General features: G+C 52.0%; 1 non-coding gene across 1 annotated transcript; it reads right to left on the bottom strand.

The window, feature by feature from the left end:
* Positions 1–673: 673 nt before the first annotated feature.
* Positions 674–836, bottom strand: LOC145271574 (U1 spliceosomal RNA). Its single transcript, XR_013865983.1, has one exon. It is a non-coding gene; the product is annotated as a U1 spliceosomal RNA (small nuclear RNA).
* Between the last annotated feature and the right edge of the window lie 20,500 nt (positions 837–21,336).

Raw genomic sequence — 21,336 nt, 5'->3', positions numbered from 1 at the left:
TGGTTATGTTTGTGCTTTGTTCGCTATTTGTCTCATAGATTTTTTTGGATTTCGCCTGATTTTTCCCTAAGTTTTTTTGATAAGTTTAGGTGTTCCTAAGGTGTTGGGACGTTGTCTATCTTTGATCAACGAAGTTTCCAGGTAATTAGTAATCGTCCTTTTTATAAACATTTTGTTGATTTTAAGTTTTGTTTTCCCCAACTTGAATATTTCTTGTGCCGTACGTCATTCTCGTGTTGCTCTATGGTTAATCTTCTCTCCAATTAAACAGACATTGTTTAAAAATTAACATCTTTTGTTTCTAAAAAAAATAAGAAATCGTACATTACATTATCATATAATGACAATTAAATTTATTTTAATATTATCATAATAAATAGTTCAGAAATTTTGTAACAGGGCTTATGTCCACACTGTATATCGAAAGAAGACACTTTCAGTAGCTGTAGACGACAGCTAGACGAATTCCTCACGATTAAACGTTGATTACATTTACATGCAAATTAGATACAATCAGAACGTTGGAATTGAAGTGGATAATAAACTGGTCGAGAGAAATGGCGTATTTCTTGGTATTACAGAGATTAAAGGTGATTAAGCGGAGGGAGTACAGACCTACGAGTGAGAGGTACTTGGAAGAAGTAGGAAAGGATTTCTGATTTTGATTGTATTATCGGGGTGAGCGCGAACGCAGACCCCACACTTAGAAATAGCACGCCCGAGTCGTCCACATTTGGGACGATCGCAAAGGTCAACCCAACCGCAGTGCAATGGATGGGCCTCGCTCTGGGGGAACGACCTTAATGATCACCGTAACCCTGACGTAAGGTAAGTATTATATTTAGCCCTTCGTCCCCGGCCTTGGCATTATCTACTGCCAAGGCCTCATTTGGGGTACGAAGAAGCTTAGGCACAAAGGCCAGTAAGGGGGAGTGGGGGAAAAAAGGGGTATTTTCTAGTCCTTAGCTAGACTTGCGTAAGATAGCAAGTACTTTATTATAAAACCTATACTAGAGTTTCTATCACGCACTGTTTCGCCTAACATTCTTACCCGGACCTACTTAAAATAACAGCTCCCCAGCTTACGGGATGGCAGGCGACATTCACGCTGTGATAAAAGAAGAACATATAACATTATATACAAGAAATTAAAAGGAAACATATCTACAAACTAAAGAGTTTTAATTTTTTTTTTTTTTTTTTTTTTTTTTTTTTGTAATGGGGGTGAGATGATGGGGAGGGGGGCAAACTAGAATACACCCAAAAAGAAATAAAAAGAAAACAAATTAACAAAATGCCTATGGGGGCGGGTTAGTAAGGGGACCCTCCCTACCTAACGGCTGGTCTGTCATATGAAACGCCCACTGTCTTCCGGTCCTCTTCCCCCGGGGGGAAAGGGTGAAAGCAAGCAGGTCGTTCCCTAAAGGGGAGTGGAGGAACTAGGGACATGTATGGAAAATAAATTAGGGTCGGGGATAATAGGGATGGATGGCGTCTTCCAAGATAATGTACGTAATGGGCAAAAATAGGCCTGGGACAAAATAAAACAAGTGGACTTTTGGGCATCTTTGGAAGCTCTCCTAGTGCCAATCTATCAAAAAAAAAAAAAAAAAAAAAAAAAAAAAAAAAAGCTATGGGAACAGGATCCACACGCATACTACCCTAATCTAGGCCCTATAAAAAGCACACGCTATCCACTCTTGGTGGTTACTGCCTATCTAGCCTTAAAACTACCCAATATTATAAGGTAAACCTTATATTACTTGTCTTGATTGGGCTGGGTTCCGAGAAAAAAGAAACCTCAGCACCCTAGGACCAATACCACTAGGGTGGAAACACGAACTTAAATCTAGCGCCTCGTCGGATGCACAAACTAGTGTTGTGCACCCATCTTCTATCAAAGTCGATGTGGGGCAATCTTTTCCAATCACATCTGATTTTCGTTTTAAGTTGATGCTCAAAGCGAACAACCAGATCGTGATCGGAAACGGACTGCCCCCTATAGACAATGTCCAGACGTGAAACCCACGTCACTAACCTAGCCACCGCTAGGATCGCTAGAAACCCCAACCGTTTCTCCCTGTCAAACGGCGGATCCACATTATCGACTACGTACGCTAAATCAAGTGGCACCGACCGCTCGGGGTCGATGCGAGCCGTTACCCCTTCGACATACTCCCAGAGACTCCGCACCCCGCTGCAAAGAAAGAACGCGTGTTCTCTCGTTTCCTCCTCCTCTTCATCATTGCAGCGTGGGCACGGGGGATAGTAATAATCCCTATCATGATTGTCCCTGGCTAGTTTGCCGAAGAGTGGCAGCGCGTCTCGGACCAGCCTCCACGTAAGCGAAAATTCAGCATTGTTAATATAGCTACTGGCAGGCGCCCAACTCCACAGCGAGAGAACTTCCCCCCTCGACAGATGTAGCCGCTCCACCAGCGGGTCTTTTGCAGTCCCCTCCACTACGTCCCTATATAGCAACCACCTAGGCCGTGCAAGGTCACTGGACCCCGGCAATGCCCTAAGGGCGGCTCGGCATTCGGTCAGGAAACACCTTTCCCCCGCCGGTCTTCTGCGACCTTCAGCGGCAGGGTTGGATATGAGCCGTGGGAAAGCTTGCTCCACGACTGGTACCCAGGGCGTTTCCTCCATCAGTGTCCGACTCAGGAATGCCAATCTTTCTGCGTGCTTGTGACTAAGCAGATCAGGCATCCCCAAGCCTCCCTCGCTAAGCTTCTGTGTACAGACCTGTCTACGGACATACGGCTTTCCTCCTACCCAAAGAAGTTTGAATAGGAGTTGCTCTAAAGCCTTACAGCGGTCCGCAGGCAGGGGAAGAACAGATAAACGGTAAAGGATCAGCGGAAACACGTATGTAGCACATGCCTCCGCACGACCCTTCAAGGACAATTTCCTCCGAATCCAAGTCCCTACTGACGACTCGACCTTAGTCTGTACTTCCGACCAATTCTTGTCCAGCTGGAGGTCCGGCCCGAACCACACACCGAGGATCTTTACTGGGCCATCTGTCCAGCCGAACGCACCTGGAAGCGAGTTTACCCCGGTCCAGGCGCCCAACCGCAGGCCAACGGACTTGCTGCGATTGATCACGGCCCCTGTGACAACTTCATACTCAGCGATCGCCTCTATCACCGCTTTAATGTCGGTTCGTCGTGCGACGAACACGGTGACGTCATCGGCGTACGCGGACACCCTGGCAACTTTGCCGCCAGGCAGAGCTATGCCGCGTAGGACTGGTCTCGCCGCCTCGTCCCTTAATTTGCGAAGGAAGGGCTCCAACGCCAGGACATAAAGCAGAGGCGACAGCGGACAACCCTGCCGCACCGACCGGGAGACCCCAAAGGACTCCGACAACCTACCATTAACTTGCACCACTACCGCGGGATCACGATACAGGGCGGAGATCCACTTGCGGAAGTCCGGACCAAAGCCGGCGGTTTCCACAACAGCCCTCAGGAACCCATGGTCCACCCTATCGAACGCCTTGGACTGATCTAAATTGATCAGCGCGGCTTCTGTGTCGTCTTCTACCCCCTCTAAGATCGTGCGAATCAAGTGCAGATTGTTTTGAATCGATCGATCCTTCACAGCGTAGTTCTGATCCGGTTCGACCAAGTCGCTGATAACAGCCTGCAGTCGATTCGCAAGAACGCGGGACAAAATCTTGAAATCTGCGTTAAGCAGAGTGATGGGCCTATAGTCATCTAGATTCCCCCCTCCATGTTGGTTCCCCTTCTTCAGAAGCGTGACCACTCCTTTGGTTACCTGCCTCGGGATCGAGTCCTGGGCAAACCAGTGGTTAAACACGCCCGTCAGAAGGGGCACAAACATGGGCGACAGCCTCAAGAACAGTTCGTAAGGTAAACCATCGAGCCCCGGAGATTTGTTGCGGCCAACCTGCTTCAACGCAGTAATGACCTCACGCTCCGTAACCATCCCCTCGCAGCTAGCCGCTCGGGCCGCAGTAAGGCGGGGCGAGCCAGCTAAATAGCTGCCAAACTCCTGGCCGCGGAGTCTGGGTAGTTTGGTGAAGCGCTCCTCCAAATGTTGCCGAAACCCATTGCAGATCTCCCGTGTCGACACGAGAGGACGCCCTCCCAGGTTATTCACCTCCCGAATGTACCCATCCGAGCCACGTCTTAGGGCAGCCTTACGCTCAACAGCGTCAACGTTCACGGCTTCGTTGGAAACTCTTTCTAACCTAGCCCTAATTAACTGACCTTCATATCGCTCGCTAGCCAAGCGATTGAGGTCCCCCTTAACTAGAGCTAGTTCTAGGGAATCCCCCCCTGCCACCGCCCGGGTCAATCTATCCTCTAAGTGCCTTTTGGTCCGAGCCCTAGTTAACGCGAGGCGTTGGCTGTATTGGACACAAAAGCGCCTAATGGTAGCCTTAAGGTTAACCCACCATCTACTCCCGGTAACCGCCCCCACTAACTCCCTCTGAATTAGTAATGTCAGCTGCTCCCGGAAGTCGACCGACTCCAATAAGGAGGCGTTCATCTTCCAGTAGCCTGCCAACCTAGGCCTATTACCTAATTTCAAACGGGCCAAAACAAGTTTGTGGTCCGAATGACCTAACCAGTGGAACGTGGGGCAAGATAGGAAATCTGTGTCGCCCCTTCTAATTAACATCCTGTCCAAGTATGAACTTGTAAAGGCGGCCGAACTAGATTGCCACGTCCACATCTCCCTCCCGGGGTGATCCAGACGGAACCTATCGACCAGATCGCACGAGGCCATCAGGTCAGACAGGCTGCTTTCACACCCTCCCGACCCTCTAACCCCCCCGACCCTATCTATATTGGGGTCCAGGATGGCATTCCAGTCCCCCATTAAAACTACCCGCTCCGGACCCGAAGAGAGAAACACCTCCACCCGCCGAAAAAAGGAAACCCTCTCGCTGGGGATGTTAGGCGCATAAACTGCCACGATCCGAAACGCGCCGCTTTTAACGGCAACATCGACCACGACCAGCCTCCCATGAGCGTCCGCGTGGACAAGTGTAACCGTCGCAGACAGAGTGCGACTCACTAGTACAGAGACCCCCCGGCTATAGAGACTGCCATATGCTGAGTAAACATCAAAATCGTTCACCAGCACATCGCAGTCCCCGGCCCCAACAAAGTGGGTCTCTTGCAAGGTGGCTATGTCTACCTCAAGGGCCACGAGATCCCTCAGCACGCGAACAGCCTTGCTTCGGGATCTCATGCCCCTCGCATTTAAACTAGCTAAATTTAGGCTCGTTTCCATGTTTCCACTACCTAGTAGTATTCCTCTACTAGGGGTCTAAAGTCCTCGGGAGAGAGGACGTCGAAGGTCTGGCCCAGACTGCCCTTGAGCAGGTCGGGCGTAAGCCGCCCGTTCCTGGCCAGACCCCCCACGTCCAAGGGGAACGTCAATTTAATTGCCCTATAGAAGGAGGGGTGAACGTAAATAGGGACCCGACCTTCACATTGCTTAGCAATTTTTGTCAGAGATGGGTGCTCCTCGTCCATGAGCCTGAAGCCCGGGAAAGTTGTTTTTCCTGCCTCCAGCATCCTCCATAGTGCCTTTGATCTTCCTCCCCTATTTGGCCGCACGAAGGTGATGAGATTCGGGGCGTCGGCGAAATTTCGTGGGTCCGTGATGTTCTTGCAGTCTACAGTTGTTAACTTTTCCAGCTGCCGGAGATTCTTTTTCTGCGTACCGTTTAGGTCCCCGACAGCTAGTTCTGCGTCGCAAAGGCGCTCCCCAGGCCAAAAAGGATATTTTCTTGTTTTTTCCGTCCTGGAGGGCGCCTTTTCTTCCACTGCTTTCTGCGCCGACGCCGCTTGCTGGTCTTCCGGAGCTGTTCTTTCCGGCTCCGGAGTGTTGAATAGGGGAGGGGTAGGCTGAGCTTCTTTGGTGAGAGATGCTGGAGGCTCAGCTGTTACGTCTTCCATAGACTCAGGGGGAGTCTCATTGGTGTTTTCTTCTAGAGGAAGCTCCTGTTCTGTGTCTTTCGGCAGCTCCTTCCTCTCTCGCTTCTCCTTGTTCTTGAGTTTTGGGGCACGTTCTTCTTCCTCCGACTCTGAGGAGCTTACCGGGAGCTTCCTCTTAGTAGTCGCCGCAACTGCCCTCGGTGTTGTGGGGGCCACCTCCGTCTTCTTGCCTTTTGCGGCGACTTTGCTCCATTCGTTCTCCCCCTTTGTCTTTGCCGGCTTCTGTCCTTCCTTGGGTTGGTCGGTTTTTGGACTCGTAGCGGCTTCCTTTGTTTTCGGAGCGTCCTTTCTTGTAGGACAGAAGCGGGCCATGTGTCCGGGCTTCAGGCAAAGCCAGCACAGCGGTCTTCTCCCCTCTACTATTACTGCCATGTTCCAGCCCTCACATGTCAGCTGGGCAGGGATCTGGTGGAAATTTTTTCTGTCTATCCTTATGTAGATCTTGTAGGTCCCCGTGATGATGTTCCGGGGACCCTTGACAGGATGTACACCTTCGACCTGCCCAAACTGCGAGAATGTTGCGCCTAGCAGATCCTCCCCGATAAAACACGGGACTCCCAGCACGGTGACAGTTACTTGCCTCCTTGACAAGTATTCCGGCCTGAGGCGTATGTCTTTCCACGTGAGGTCTCCTTTTGCCCAACTTATCGCCACCTCCTTTGATGGCAAAAGGACATCCCACGTGGAACGGAGTCTCTTTACCAAATACTGGGCCGGAATTTTTAGCTGGCTTATTGTTTCTAGCATTTTCTCCAGGGAAACCCCGGTGAGTCCCTTTCCTCCTGCGTCAAAAGTTATAAAGGACAGCGTTCTTTCTTTTATGTCGTCCCAAGTACCGGGCAGGGTCTTGATGGTATTTCCCTCGATGAGTTCCCGGTACTTGGTCTCCAAGAGGTCCTTGTAAAAATCCGGAGTTTTTGTTTTGCCGCTGTCCTTTTCGGCCCAGGCTCGCGACGTCTGGGGTTCCCCTGGCGTGCTGGTCCCGGCTGTCTGGTCCTTTGGTCTTTGGGCTGGCGTTATCGGGGAGTCGTCGCTTGTGAGGGCTGGCCACTCCGCCGTGCTGGCTGGTGTCTTTGGTGTAGTCATGGACGAGGAGCACCCATCTATCACGATGACCTCGAGGGATTTTGTTTTCCTTAACTCCCCGGTGTCAGCTTTCTGGGGGCTACTTGCTTCTGATTGCGTTTCTCTGGGTTCGTCCGGGACCCACCATTTTTTAACAGGCTTCCTAGCCTTGTAGGCAAGCCTTCCGCCAGGTGGGCCCTGGACAACATTTTTCCAGGAGTCTAGGTTCTCCATTGAACTCTCCATGCTGGAACTGGGGGTAGCGACCCCCGAAACCGACACCGGAGAGTCAGTGGGCGTGGCATTCCCCCTCATTAACGGTACGAGGATATCCCCGAAGGTGATATCCCCGCGTTTCGGCACTGGGGTGTCACCGGGTGTGACACCCCCCCCTTCTCGGCACTGGGGTGTCACCGGGTGTGACACCCCCCCTTCTCGGCACTGGGGTGTCACCGGATGTGACACCCCCCCTTCTCGGCACTGGGGTGTCACCGGGTGTGACACCCCCCCTTCTCGGCACTGGGGTGTCACCGGATGTGACACCCCCCCTTCTCGTCACTGGAGTGCCACCGGATGTGTCACTCCCCCTCCTCGTCACAACACCAGGGGCGTCCCCCATGGTGTTAGAGGCAGAGGCCTGCCTCTTTTTTTGTTGGCCCAGTGCCCTTCACCGACCCGCCGATTCGGAGCTAGAGGGCCTTCGCCTAATGGCACGTCGGTTACCTCTAGTCCTGCCGGCTGCTTAAGTCGGATCCAGACACTGGACGGACCTGCAAAAAAGAAAGAAAAGCAAAGGCAGTTAGTGAGCCGAAAGGACCACACTCCCAAAGAAGGGGTCGGTCCTTTTAGGCTGGACAAATAAAACCCTTAAGTGGCCAAAATTTGGCCAAGTGGGCTGCGTATAGAACGTTGTCAGTCTTGGTGTAGTTTCTGAGAACAGATACTACACTTTGATCTCACGCTGTTGCTAAACGCTCCTAGCAAAGATGCAAGGTAAGTATTATATTTAGCCCTTCGTCCCCGGCCTTGGCATTATCTACTGCCAAGGCCTCATTTGGGGTACGAAGAAGCTTAGGCACAAAGGCCAGTAAGGGGGAGTGGGGGAAAAAGGGGTCTTTTCTAGTCCTTAGCTAGACTTGCGTAAGATAGCAAGTACTTTATTATAAAACCTATACTAGAGTTTCTATCACGCACTGTTTCGCCTAACATTCTTACCCGGACCTACTTAAAATAACAGCTCCCCAGCTTACGGGATGGCAGGCGACATTCACGCTGTGATAAAAGAAGAACATATAACATTATATACAAGAAATTAAAAGGAAAAATATTTACAAACTAAAGAGTTTTAATTTTTTTTTTTTTTTTTTTTTTTTTTTTTTTTTTGTAATGGGGGTGAGATGATGGGGAGGGGGGCAAACTAGAATACACCCAAAAAGAAAGAAAAAGAAAACAAATTAACAAAATGCCTATGGGGGCGGGTTAGTAAGGGGACCCTCCCTACCTAACGGCTGGTCTGTCATATGAAACGCCCACTGTCTTCCGGTCCTCTTCCCCCGGGGGGAAAGGGTGAAAGCAAGCAGGTCGTTCCCTAAAGGGGAGTGGAGGAACTAGGGACATGTATGGAAAATAAATTAGGGTCGGGGATAATAGGGATGGATGGCGTCTTCCAAGATAATGTACGTAATGGGCAAAATAGGCCTGGGACAAAATAAAACAAGTGGACTTTTGGGCATCTTTGGAAGCTCTCCTAGTGCCAATCTATCAAAAAATAAAAAGCTATGGGAACAGGATCCACACGCATACTACCCTAATCTAGGCCCTATAAAAAGCACAAGCTATCCACTCTTGGTGGTTACTGCCTATCTAGCCTTAAAACTACCCAATATTATAAGGTAAACCTTATATTACTTGTCTTGATTGGGCTGGGTTCCGAGAAAAAAGAAACCTCAGCACCCTAGGACCAATACCACTAGGGTGGAAACACGAACTTAAATCTAGCGCCTCGTCGGATGCACAAACTAGTGTTGTGCACCCATCTTCTATCAAAGTCGATGTGGGGCAATCTTTTCCAATCACATCTGATTTTCGTTTTAAGTTGATGCTTAAAACGAACAACCAGATCGTGATCCGAAACAGACTGCCCCCTATAGACAATGTCCAGACGTGAAACCCACGTCACTAACCTAGCCACCGCTAGGATCGCTAGAAACCCCAACCGTTTCTCCCTGTCAAACGGCGGATCCACATTATCGACTACGTACGCCAAATCAAGTGGCACCGACCGCTCGGGGTCGATGCGAGCCGTTACCCCCTCGACATACTCCCAGAGACTCCGCACCCCGCTGCAAAGAAAGAACGCGTGTTCTCTCGTTTCCTCCTCTTCTTCATCATTGCAGCGTGGGCACGGGGGATAGTAATAATCCCTATCATGATCGTCCCTGGCTAGTTTGCCGAAGAGTGGCAGCGCGTCTCGGACTAGCCTCCACGTAATAGAAAATTCAGCGTTGTTGATGTAGCTACTGGCAGGCGCCCAACTCCACAGCGAGAGAACTTCCCCCCTCGACAGATGTAGCCGCTCCACCAGCGGGTCTTTCGCAGTCCCCTCCACTACATCCCTATATAGCAACCACCTAGGCCGTGCAAGGTCACTGGACCCCGGCAATGCCCTAAGGGCGGCTCGGCATTCGGTCAGGAAACACCTTTCCCCCGCCGGTCTTCTGCGACCTTCAGCGGCAGGGTTGGATATGAGCCGTGGGAAAGCTTGCTCCACGACTGGTACCCAGGGCGTTTCCTCCATCAGTGTCCGACTCAGGAATGCCAATCTTTCTGCGTGCTTGTGACTAAGCAGATCAGGCATCCCCAAGCCTCCCTCGCTAAGCTTCTGTGTACAGACCTGTCTACGGACATACGGCTTTCCTCCTACCCAAAGAAGTTTGAATAGGAGTTGCTCTAAAGCCTTACAGCGGTCCGCAGGCAGGGGAAGAACAGATAAACGGTAAAGGATCAGCGGAAACACGTATGTAGCACATGCCTTCGCACGACCCTTCAAGGACAATTTCCTCCGAATCCAAGTCCCTACTGACGACTCGACCTTAGTCTGTACTTCCGACCAATTCTTGTCCAGCTGGAGGTCCGGCCCGAACCACACACCGAGGATCTTTACTGGGCCATCTGTCCAGCCGAACGCACCTGGAAGCGAGTTTACCCCGGTCCAGGCGCCCAACCGCAGGCCAACGGACTTGCTGCGATTGATCACGGCCCCTGTGACAACTTCATACTCAGCGATCGCCTCTATCACCGCTTCAATGTCGGTTCGTCGTGCGACGAACACGGTGACGTCATCGGCGTACGCGGACACCCTGGCAACTTTGCCGCCAGGCAGAGCTATGCCGCGTAGGACTGGTCTCGCCGCCTCGTCCCTTAATTTGCGAAGGAAGGGCTCCAACGCCAGGACATAAAGCAGAGGCGACAGCGGACAACCCTGCCGCACCGACCGGGAGACCCCAAAGGACTCCGACAACCTACCATTAACTTGCACCACCACCGCGGGATCACGATACAGGGCGGAGATCCACTTGCGGAAGTCCGGACCAAAGCCGGCGGTTTCCACAACAGCCCTCAGGAACCCATGGTCCACCCTGTCGAACGCCTTGGACTGATCTAAATTGATCAGCGCGGCTTCTGTGTCGTCTTCTACACCCTCTAAGATCGTGCGAATCAAGTGCAGATTGTTTTGAATCGATCGATCCTTCACAGCGTAGTTCTGATCCGGTTCGACCAAGTCGCCGATAACAGCCTGCAGTCGATTCGCAAGAACGCGGGACAAAATCTTGAAGTCTGCGTTAAGCAGAGTGATGGGCCTATAGTCATCTAGATTCCCCCCTCCATGTTGGTTCCCCTTCTTCAGAAGCGTGACCACTCCTTTGGTTACCTGCCTCGGGATCGAGTCCTGGGCAAACCAGTGGTTAAACACGCCCGTCAGAAGGGGCACAAACATGGGCGACAGCCTCAAGAACAGTTCGTAAGGTAAACCATCGAGCCCCGGAGATTTGTTGCGGCCAACCTGCTTCAACGCAGTAATGACCTCACGCTCCGTAACCATCCCCTCGCAGCTAGCCGCTCGGGCCGCAGTAAGGCGGGGCGAGCCAGCTAAATAGCTGCCAAACTCCTGGCCGCGGAGTCTGGGTAGTTTGGTGAAGCGCTCCTCCAAATGTTGCCGAAACCCATTGCAGATCTCCCGTGTCGACACGAGAGGACGCCCTCCCAGGTTATTCACCTCCCGAATGTACCCGTCCGAGCCACGTCTTAGGGCAGCCTTACGCTCAACAGCGTCAACGTTCACGGCTTCGTTGGAAACTCTTTCTAACCTAGCCCTAATTAACTGACCTTCATATCGCTCGCTAGCCAAGCGATTGAGGTCCCCCTTAACTAGAGCTAGTTCTAGGGAATCCCCCCCTGCCACCGCCCGGGTCAATCTATCCTCTAAGTGCCTTTTGGTCCGAGCCCTAGTTAACGCGAGGCGTTGGCTGTATTGGACACAAAAGCGCCTAATGGTAGCCTTAAGGTTAACCCACCATCTACTCCCGGTAACCGCCCCCACTAACTCCCTCTGAATTAGTAATGTCAGCTGCTCCCGGAAGTCGACCGACTCCAATAAGGAGGCGTTCATCTTCCAGTAGCCTGCCAACCTAGGCCTATTACCTAATTTCAAACGGGCCAAAACAAGTTTGTGGTCCGAATGACCTAACCAGTGGAACGTGGGACAAGATAGGAAATCTGTGTCGCCCCTTCTAATTAACATCCTGTCCAAGTATGAACTTGTAAAGGCGGCCGAGCTAGATTGCCACGTCCACATCTCCCTCCCGGGGTGATCCAGACGGAACCTATCGACCAGATCGCACGAGGCCATCAGGTCAGACAGGCTGCTTTCACACCCTCCCGACCCTCTAACCCCCCCGACCTTATCTATATTGGGGTCCAGGATGGCATTCCAGTCCCCCATTAAAACTACCCGCTCCGGACCCGAAGAGAGAAACACCTCCACCCGCCGAAAAAAGGAAACCCTCTCGCTGGGGATGTTAGGCGCATAAACTGCCACGATCCGAAACGCGCCGCTTTTAACGGCAACATCGACCACGACCAACCTCCCATGAGCGTCCGCGTGGACAAGTGTAACCGTCGCAGACAGAGTGCGACTCACTAGTACAGAGACCCCCCGGCTATAGAGACTGCCATATGCTGAGTAAACATCAAAATCGTTCACCAGCACATCGCAGTCCCCGGCCCCAACAAAGTGGGTCTCTTGCAAGGTGGCTACATCTACCTCAAGGGCCACGAGATCCCTCAGCACGCGAACAGCCTTGCTTCGGGATCTCATGCCCCTCGCATTTAAACTAGCTATATTCAAGCTCGTTTCCATGTTTCCACTATCTAGTAGTATTCCTCTACTAGGGGTCTAAAGTCCTCGGGGGTCAGGACGTCGAAGGCCTGACCGAGACTGCCCGCGAGCAGTTCGGACGTAAGCCGTCCGTCTCGAGCCAGGCCTCCCACGTCCAGGGGGAACGTCATCTTTAGTGCCCTATAAAAGGAGGGGTGAACATAAATGGGGACCCTCCCTTCGCACTGGTTTGATATCTTACTAAGTGATGGGTGCTCCCCGTCCACTATTTTTAATCCCGCGAATGCGGATTTTCCAGCTTCGATCATGCGCCACAGCGCCTTTGCTCTACCCCCCCTATTCACCCTAACGAAAGTGATCAATGATGGGGCATCGCGGAAATTCCTTGGGTCAGTGACCTCTTTGCCATCGATGGATTTAAGGCCTTCTAACTCTTTCAAATATCTTTTTTGTCTGCCATTGAGGTCACTGACCGCATGGCTCAGGTCGGCATTACAAATCTTTTCCCCGGGTAGGAAGGGGAATTTTTTGGACCTCTCCTCTCTCGGGGCCGCCGCCTTTTCTTGCTCCTCCTGCTTCTCCTGGGTCTTACAGCTTTCCGCTTGGTCGGAATCTATTGGAATTTTTTCCGGGTTTTCTATGGTGTTTTCCACGGTAGTATCTTCCTCAGGAGCTTTCACTTGCTCCATCGTGGAAATCGGAGTGGTGAATAGGGGAGGGGTAAGCTGAACTTCCTCTTGGGGGGGTTGTGATTCCGGGAGTTCAGGATCCTTTTCTCTCTCTTTCTTCTCTCGTTTACCTTTTTGGCCCTCGTCTCCTCCATCGCTCTCCGAGCCGGATCCACTAACCCTGGCTTTTCTTTTAACGGCTGTGGGCATATTTCTGGTTGCGGCATGTGGAGCCGGCTCAGGCTTCTTTCCTTTTTTTCCTGCAACCGTACTCCATTTAGTGGAGTCTTGTTCTTCCGGTTTCTTTTCGGCCTTCTTGGATCCCACTTCCGTTTCTGGCCTTTTTCCTGCTTCTGCTTCTACCGTGTTCGTCTTCTTCTGAGGGCAGAATCGTGCCACGTGGCCTGTCTTTTGGCACTGCCAGCATTGTGGCCTTCTGCCTTCGACAATTACTATCATGGTCCAGCCCTCACAGGTCAGCTGAGCTGGGATTTCGTGGAACTGCTTCCGGTTGAGGCGCATTTGGAGTTTGTACTCCCCGGTCAATATATTTCGGGGTCCCCTTACTGCCTCTAAGTCTTCCACTTCTCCAAATTGGGACATTATTGCCCCCAGTTGTTCCTCAATTAGGAAGCAGGGGACCCCAGAAATGGTTACTTTTGTTCGCCTTTTGGAGAAGTATTCTGGTCTTATTTTTACGTCTCTCCACGTGAGGTCTCCTCTTGCCAGCTTTTCCGCGTCTTCCTTCGTTGGCAAGAGGACCTCCCACATCGCATTAAATCTTCTGACCGCATACTGGGCTGGAATTCGGAGCTCTCCAAGCAGCTCCATCATGCGGTCCTTCGGGACGCCTTTTAATCCCTTTCCCTTGGCATCAAGCGTAAGGAGAGAGACCGACCTCTCCCTTATCGTTTCCAGGGTTTGTGGCACGGCTTTGATGTTATTGCCTTCTATGAGTCCCTTGTATTTGTTTCCAGCAGTTCCTTGTAAAACTCCGGGGACTTTGTCTGTTTTTGTTTTGGTCCCCAGCTCAGCTGTTCTTTTGATGTCTCTCCTGTAGGTGTTGCTGCTGCTACCGCCGCTGCCGATGTTGTTGGCGGCGTCCTTTGCTCTTCCGGGATCGGGGAGTCGGACACTGCGAGGGCTGGCCATTCCTCCTTTGTTGCCGGCTCCACATGCTTAGTTCCCCCCACCCCCGGGGAGCACCCATCAACCACAATAACCTCCAGTGACCTGGTCTTCCTGAGGTCGGTTTCGACTTTCTGGGGGCTGCTGGCTTCCGACTGAGATGGCCTAATGGCTGCTTGGTCGTCCAGGGCCCACCATTTCTTTACTGGTCTCCTCTTCTTGCCGGGTGCGCCTTCTCCACCAGGTGTGCCCTGGACGAGTTTCCTCCACGCAGCCAGCTCGTCCTCCCTCGTGGTGTCGACTAATGATGGGGATGATGTTTCTGGCCTGTCGAGGTCCACCCAGGCAGCAGTCCCCGAACTAGCTTTCGACCTAACGACCCCTGGTACCGCTCTCGAACTGGGGGTGGCGACCCCCGGGACAGCCCACTGCACTGGAGCACCACCGGGTGTGGTGCCCCCCGTAATCGTCGCTGGGATATCACCAAAGGTGATATCCCCAGGTATCGGCACTGGGGTGTCACCGGGTGTGACACCCCCCCTTCTCGGTACTGGGGTGTCACCGGATGTGACACCCCCCCTTCTCGGCACTGGGGTGTCACCGGATGTGACACCCCCCCTTCTCGGCACTGGGGTGTCACCGGATGTGACACCCCCCCTTCTCGTCACTGGAGTGCCACCGGATGTGGCACTCCCCCTCCTCGTCACAACACCAGGGGCGTCCCCCATGGTGTTAGAGGCAGAGGCCTGCCTCCTTTTTTGTTGGCCCAGTGCCCTTCACCGACCCGCCGATTCGGATCTAGAGGGCCTTCGCCTAATGGCACGTCGGTTACCTCTAGTCCTGCCGGCTGCTTAAGTCGGATCCAGACACTGGACGGACCTGCAAAAAAGAAAGAAAAGCAAACAGTTAGTTGGCCGAAAGGACCACTCACCCAAAGAAGGCGTCGGTCCTTTTTGGCTGGACAAAGAAAAAGCCCTTAAGTGGTCAAAAGGCTGACCAAGTGGGCACCTGCTTTCGAGAACTTCGTCTGGTCTAGTGCGTGTCTTGGAACAGATACTACACTATGATCATGACTACGTTGCTCTATGCAAGGTAAGTATTATATTTAGCCCTTCGTCCCCGGCCTTGGCATTATCTACTGCCAAGGCCTCATTTGGGGTACGAAGAAGCTTAGGCACAAAGGCCAGTAAGGGGGAGTGGGGGAAAAAGGGGTCTTTTCTAGTCCTTAGCTAGACTTGCGTAAGATAGCAAGTACTTTATTATAAAACCTATACTAGAGTTTCTATCACGCACTGTTTCGCCTAACATTCTTACCCGGACCTACTTAAAATAACAGCTCCCCAGCTTACGGGATGGCAGGCGACATTCACGCTGTGATAAAAGAAGCACATATAACATTATATACAAGAAATTAAAAGGAAAAAATATCTACAAACTAAAGTTTTAATTTTTTTTTTTTTTTTTTTTTTTTTTTGTAATGGGGGTGAGATGATGGGGAGGGGGGCAAGCTAGAATACACCCAAAAAGAAATAAAAAGAAAATAAATTAACAAAATGCCTATGGGGGCGGGTTAGTAAGGGGACCCTCCCTACCTAACGGCTGGTCTGTCATATGAAACGCCCACTGTCTTCCGGTCCTCTTCCCCCGGGGGGAAAGGGTGAAAGCAAGCAGGTCGTTCCCTAAAGGGGAGTGGAGGAACTAGGGACATGTATGGAAAATAAATTAGGGTCGGGGATAATAGGGATGGATGGCGTCTTCCAAGATAATGTACGTAATGGGCAAAATAGGCCTGGGACAAAATAAAACAAGTGGACTTTTGGGCATCTTTGGAAGCTCTCCTAGTGCCAATCTATCAAAAAATAAAAAAGCTATGGGAACAGGATCCACACGCATACTACCCTAATCTAGGCCCTATAAAAAGCACAAGCTATCCACTCTTGGTGGTTACTGCCTATCTAGCCTTAAAACTACCCAATATTATAAGGTAAACCTTATATTACTTGTCTTGATTGGGCTGGGTTCCGAGAAAAAAGAAACCTCAGCACCCTAGGACCAATACCACTAGGGTGGAAACACGAACTTAAATCTAGCGCCTCGTCGGATGCACAAACTAGTGTTGTGCACCCATCTTCTATCAAAGTCGATGTGGGGCAATCTTTTCCAATCACATCTGATTTTCGTTTTAAGTTGATGCTTAAAACGAACAACCAGATCGTGATCGGAAACAGACTGCCCCCTATAGACAATGTCCAGACGTGAAACCCACGTCACTAACCTAGCCACCGCTAGGATCGCTAGAAACCCCAACCGTTTCTCCCTGTCAAACGGCGGATCCACATTATCGACTACGTACGCTAAATCAAGTGGCACCGACCGCTCGGGGTCGATGCGAGCCGTTACCCCTTCGACATACTCCCAGAGACTCCGCACCCCGCTGCAAAGAAAGAACGCGTGTTCTCTCGTCTCCTCTTCTTCCTCATCATTGCAGCGTGGGCACGGGGGATAGTAATAATCCCTATCATGATCGTCCCTGGCTAGTTTGCCAAAGAGTGGCAGCGCGTCTCGGACTAGCCTCCACGTAATAGAAAATTCAGCGTTGTTGATGTAGCTACTGGCAGGCGCCCAACTCCACAGCGAGAGAACTTCCCCCCTCGACAGATGTAGCCGCTCCACCAGCGGGTCTTTTGCAGTCCCCTCCACTACATCCCTATATAGCAACCACCTAGGCCGTGCAAGGTCACTGGACCCCGGCAATGCCCTAAGGGCGGCTCGGCATTCGGTCAGGAAACACCTTTCCCCCGCCGGTCTTCTGCGACCTTCAGCGGCAGGGTTGGATATGAGCCGTGGGAAAGCTTGCTCCACGACTGGTACCCAGGGCGTTTCCTCCATCAGTGTCCGACTCAGGAATGCCAATCTTTCTGCGTGCTTGTGACTTAGCAGATCAGGCATCCCCAAGCCTCCCTCGCTAAGCTTCTGTGTACAGACCTGTCTACGGACATACGGCTTTCCTCCTACCCAAAGAAGTTTGAATAGGAGTTGCTCTAAAGCCTTACAGCGGTCCGCAGGCAGGGGAAGAACAGATAAACGGTAAAGGATCAGCGGAAACACGTATGTAGCACATGCCTCCGCACGACCCTTCAAGGACAATTTCCTCCGAATCCAAGTCCCTACTGACGACTCGACCTTAGTCTGTACTTCCGACCAATTCTTGTCCAGCTGGAGGTCCGGCCCGAACCACACACCGAGGATCTTTACTGGGCCATATGTCCAGCCGAACGCACCTGGAAGCGAGTTTACCCCGGTCCAGGCGCCCAACCGCAGGCCAACGGACTTGCTGCGATTGATCACGGCCCCTGTGACAACTTCATACTCAGCGATCGCCTCTATCACCGCTTTAATGTCGGTTCGTCGTGCGACGAACACGGTGACGTCATCGGCGTACGCGGACACCCTGGCAACTTTGCCGCCAGGCAGAGCTATGCCGCGTAGGACTGGTCTCGCCGCCTCGTCCCTTAATTTGCGAAGGAAGGGCTCCAACGCCAGGACATAAAGCAGAGGCGACAGCGGACAACCCTGCCGCACCGACCGGGAGACCCCAAAGGACTCCGACAACCTACCATTAACTTGCACCACCACCGCGGGATCACGATACAGGGCGGAGATCCACTTGCGGAAGTCCGGACCAAAGCCGGCGGTTTCCACAACAGCCCTCAGGAACCCATGGTCCACCCTGTCGAACGCCTTGGACTGATCTAAATTGATCAGCGCGGCTTCTGTGTCGTCTTCTACCCCCTCTAAGATCGTGCGAATCAAGTGCAGATTGTTTTGAATCGATCGATCCTTCACAGCGTAGTTCTGATCCGGTTCGACCAAATCGCCGATAACAGCCTGCAGTCGATTCGCAAGAACGCGGGACAAAATCTTGAAGTCTGCGTTAAGCAGAGTGATGGGCCTATAGTCATCTAGATTCCCCCCTCCATGTTGGTTCCCCTTCTTCAGAAGCGTGACCACTCCTTTGGTTACTTGCCTCGGGATCGAGTCCTGGGCAAACCAGTGGTTAAACACGCCCGTCAGAAGGGGCACAAACATGGGCGACAGCCTCAAGAACAGTTCGTAAGGTAAACCATCGAGCCCCGGAGATTTGTTGCGGCCAACCTGCTTCAACGCAGTAATGACCTCACGCTCCGTAACCATCCCCTCGCAGCTAGCCGCTCGGGCCGCAGTAAGGCGGGGCGAGCCAGCTAAATAGCTGCCAAACTCCTGGCCGCGGAGTCTGGGTAGTTTGGTGAAGCGCTCCTCCAAATGTTGCCGAAACCCATTGCAGATCTCCCGTGTCGACACGAGAGGACGCCCTCCCAGGTTATTCACCTCCCGAATGTACCCATCCGAGCCACGTCTTAGGGCAGCCTTACGCTCAACAGCGTCAACGTTCACGGCTTCGTTGGAAACTCTTTCTAACCTAGCCCTAATTAATTGACCTTCATATCGCTCGCTAGCCAAGCGATTGAGGTCCCCCTTAACTAGAGCTAGTTCTAGGGAATCCCCCCCTGCCACCGCCCGGGTCAATCTATCCTCTAAGTGCCTTTTGGTCCGAGCCCTAGTTAACGCGAGGCGTTGGCTGTATTGGACACAAAAGCGCCTAATGGTAGCCTTAAGGTTAACCCACCATCTACTCCCGGTAACCGCCCCCACTAACTCCCTCTGAATTAGTAATGTCAGCTGCTCCCGGAAGTCGACCGACTCCAATAAGGAGGCGTTCATCTTCCAGTAGCCAGCCAACCTAGGCCTATTACCTAATTTCAAACGGGCCAAAACAAGTTTGTGGTCCGAATGACCTAACCAGTGGAACGTGGGACAAGATAGGAAATCTGTGTCGCCCCTTCTAATTAACATCCTGTCCAAGTATGAACTTGTAAAGGCGGCCGAGCTAGATTGCCACGTCCACATCTCCCTCCCGGGGTGATCCAGACGGAACCTATCGACCAGATCGCACGAGGCCATCAGGTCAGACAGGCTGCTTTCACACCCTCCCGACCCTCTAACCCCCCCGACCCTATCTATATTGGGGTCCAGGATGGCATTCCAGTCCCCCATTAAAACTACCCGCTCCGGACCCGAAGAGAGAAACACCTCCACCCGCCGAAAAAAGGAAACCCTCTCGCTGGGGATGTTAGGCGCATAAACTGCCACGATCCGAAAAGCGCCGCTTTTAACGGCAACATCGACCACGACCAACCTCCCATGAGCGTCCGCGTGGACAAGTGTAACCGTCGCAGACAGAGTGCGACTCACTAGTACAGAAACCCCCCGGCTATAGAGACTGCCATATGCTGAGTAAACATCAAAATCGTTCACCAGCACATCGCAGTCCCCGGCCCCAACAAAGTGGGTCTCTTGCAAGGTGGCTACATCTACCTCAAGGGCCACGAGATCCCTCAGCACGCGAACAGCCTTGCTTCGGGATCTCATGCCCCTCGCATTTAAACTAGCTATATTCAAGCTCGTTTCCATGTTTCCACTATCTAGTAGTATTCCTCTACTAGGGGTCTAAAGTCCTCGGGGGTCAGGACGTCGAAGGCCTGACCGAGACTGCCCGTGAGCAGTTCGGACGTAAGCCGTCCGTCTCGAGCCAGGCCTCCCACGTCCAGGGGGAACGTCATCTTTAGTGCCCTATAAAAGGAGGGGTGAACATAAATGGGGACCCTCCCTTCGCACTGGTTTGATATCTTACTGAGTGATGGGTGCTCCCCGTCCACTATTTTTAATCCCGCGAATGCGGATTTTCCAGCTTCGATCATGCGCCACAGCGCCTTTGCTCTACCCCCCCTATTCACCCTAACGAAAGTGATCAATGATGGGGCATCGCGAAAATTCCTTGGGTCAGTGACCTCTTTGCCATCGATGGATTTAAGGCCTTCTAACTCCTTCAAATATCTTTTTTGTCTGCCATTGAGGTCACTGACCGCATGGCTCAGGTCGGCATTACAAATCTTTTCCCCGGGTAGGAAGGGGAATTTTTTGGACCTCTCCTCTCTCGGGGCCGCCGCCTTTTCTTGCTCCTCCTGCTTCTCCTGGGTCTTACAGCTTTCCGCTTGGTCGGAATCTATTGGAATTTTTTCCGGGTTTTCTATGATGTTTTCCACGGTAGTATCTTCCTCAGGAGCTTCCACTTGCTCCATCGTGGAAATCGGAGTGGTGAATAGGGGAGGGGTAAGCTGAACTTCCTCTTGGGGGGTTGTGATTCCGGGAGTTCAGGATCCTTTTCTCTCTCTTTCTTCTCTCGTTTACCTTTTTGGCCCTCGTCTCCTCCATCGCTCTCCGAGCCGGATCCACTAACCCTGGCTTTTCTTTTAACGGCTGTGGGCATACTTCTGTTTGCGGCATGTGGAGCCGGCTCAGGCTTCTTTCCTTTTTTTCCTGCAACCGTACTCCATTTAGTGGAGTCTTGTTCTTCCGGTTTCTTTTCGGCCTTCTTGGATCCCACTTCCGTTTCTGGCCTTTTTCCTGCTTCTGCTTCTACCGTGTTCGTCTTCTTCTGAGGGCAGAATCGTGCCACGTGGCCTGTTTTTTGGCACTGCCAGCATTGTGGCCTTCTGCCTTCGACAATTACTATCATGGTCCAGCCCTCACAGGTCAGCTGAGCTGGGATTTCGTGGAACTGCTTCCGATTGAGGCGCATTTGGAGTTTATACTCCCCGGTCAATATATTTCGGGGTCCCCTTACTGCCTCTAAGTCTTCCACTTCTCCAAATTGGGACATTATTGCCCCCAGTTGTTCCTCAATTAGGAAGCAGGGGACCCCAGAAATGGTTACTTTTGTTCGCCTTTTGGAGAGGTATTCGGGTCTTATTTTTACGTCTCTCCACGTGAGGTCTCCTCTTGCCAGCTTTTCCGCGTCTTCCTTCGTTGGCAAGAGGACCTCCCACATCGCATTATATCTTCTGACCGCATACTGGGCTGGAATTCGGAGCTCTCCAAGCAGCTCCATCATGCGGTCCTTCGGGACGCCTTTTAATCCCTTTCCCTTGGCATCAAGCGTAAGGAGAGAGACCGACCTCTCCCTTATCGTTTCCAGGGTTTGTGGCACGGCTTT

This window comes from Euprymna scolopes, chromosome 46 (assembly GCF_053919585.1).
Source record: "Euprymna scolopes isolate OS-2025 chromosome 46, ASM5391958v1, whole genome shotgun sequence".
NCBI lineage: Eukaryota > Metazoa > Mollusca > Cephalopoda > Sepiida > Sepiolidae > Euprymna > Euprymna scolopes.
The sequence above is the reverse complement of the archived record's forward strand: the minus strand, read 5'-3'. Positions and strand labels throughout refer to the sequence as shown.